Below are 1,698 nucleotides of genomic sequence, written 5' to 3'. Positions count from 1 at the left end.
GAGAGAGAAATAAAATGTTTTAAACGGGGTGAGAAATCAATGGACTTTCCAAGAGGGCTCCTTCTGAGCCCAGCGCTTCAGCATGACCCAGGATGTGGAAATAAATCTGAGGACAGAGAGAGAAATAAAATGTTTTAAACGGGGTGAGAAATCAATGGACTTTCCAAGAGGGCTCCTTCTGAGCCCAGCGCTTCAGCATGACCCAGGATGTGGAAATAAATCTGAGGACAGAGAGAGAAATAAAATGTTTTAAACGGGGTGAGAAATCAATGGACTTTCCAAGAGGGCTCCTTCTGAGCCCAGCGCTTCAGCATGACCCAGGATGTGGAAATAAATCTGAGGACAGAGAGAGAAATAAAATGTTTTAAACGGGGTGAGAAATCAATGGACTTTCCAAGAGGGCTCCTTCTGAGCCCAGCGCTTCAGCATGACCCAGGATGTGGAAATAAATCTGAGGACAGAGAGAGAAACAAAATATTTTAAACGGGGTGAGAAATCAATGGACTTTCCAAGGGGGCTCCTTCTGAGCCCGGCGCTTCAGCACGACCCAGGGTGTGGAAATAAATCTGAGGACACACAGAGAAATAAAATGTTTTAAACGGGGTGAGAAGTCAATGGACTTTCCAAGGGGGTGAGAAATCAATGGACTTTGCAAGGGGGCTCCCTCTGAGCCCGATGCTTCAACATGACACAGGGTGGAAATAAACCTGAGGACACACGCAGTCGGAGAAATAAAATGTCTTAAACTGGGTGAGAAATCAATGGACTTTCCAAGGGGGCTTGCTGTGAGCCCAGCACTTCAGCACGACACAGGGCGGAAATACACCTGAGGAGACACACAGATGAAGAAATAAAATTGTGGATGCCATGGGACAGAGAGAGAGAAAAGGCAAGCATTTCTCACAGCAGCTTGTGAGAAAGATGTGATAACCTGTTGACTATAAACAATTTGCAGGTGGTGTTTTTCTACTTTATTTTTCTGTTCCTCTCAAGGATAGTGTGCGAGAAAGATGTTTCTCTTAGACAATAGAATCTATTGTACCACTGTAAAAAAACCATGCGTTTTTTTTGAATAAAGCTTTTCTTTGCCTTTGCTACGATCCTGCCTCTCGCCTGTTCCTGCCCCAACCCCGGTGCACGAGTGACATAAAATGTTTTAAACTGGGTGAGAAATCAATGGACTTTCCAAGGGGGCTCCCTCTGAGCCCAGCACTTCAGCACGACACAGGGTGAAAATAAACCTGAGGACACACACACATACACAGACAGAGAAATAAAATTTTTTAAACGGCGTGAGAAATCAATGGACTTTCCAAGGGGGCGAGAAATCAATGGACTTTCCAAGGGGGCTCCCTCTGAGCCCGATGCTTCAACATGACACAGGGTGAAAATAAACCTGAGGACACACACACAGAGACAGAGAAATAAAATGTTTCAGACTGGGTGAGAAGTCAATGGACTTTCCAAGCAGCATAGAGAAACACAGCCCGGAGACGTCTATCAAAGCAGAAGGGTTCTTTTTCTTGAGATTAAAAAATTTTCACTGCTACATTTTCAGCCCCTGCCTCGCTTCCCTTCCGTGGTGTCCTGAGACAATGCTGAAGGGCAGGGCTGGTGGCACTGCCCCGTGTCCCCTGTCCCCTGCTGTCCCAGCACCAGGACAGGCTGTGGGGCAGAGCCAGAGCACCCCATGGCCCT

Source organism: Geospiza fortis, unplaced genomic scaffold (genome assembly GCF_000277835.1).
Source record: "Geospiza fortis unplaced genomic scaffold, GeoFor_1.0 scaffold488, whole genome shotgun sequence".
In the NCBI taxonomy this organism is placed as follows: domain Eukaryota; kingdom Metazoa; phylum Chordata; class Aves; order Passeriformes; family Thraupidae; genus Geospiza; species Geospiza fortis.
This window is presented reverse-complemented; position numbering follows the sequence as displayed.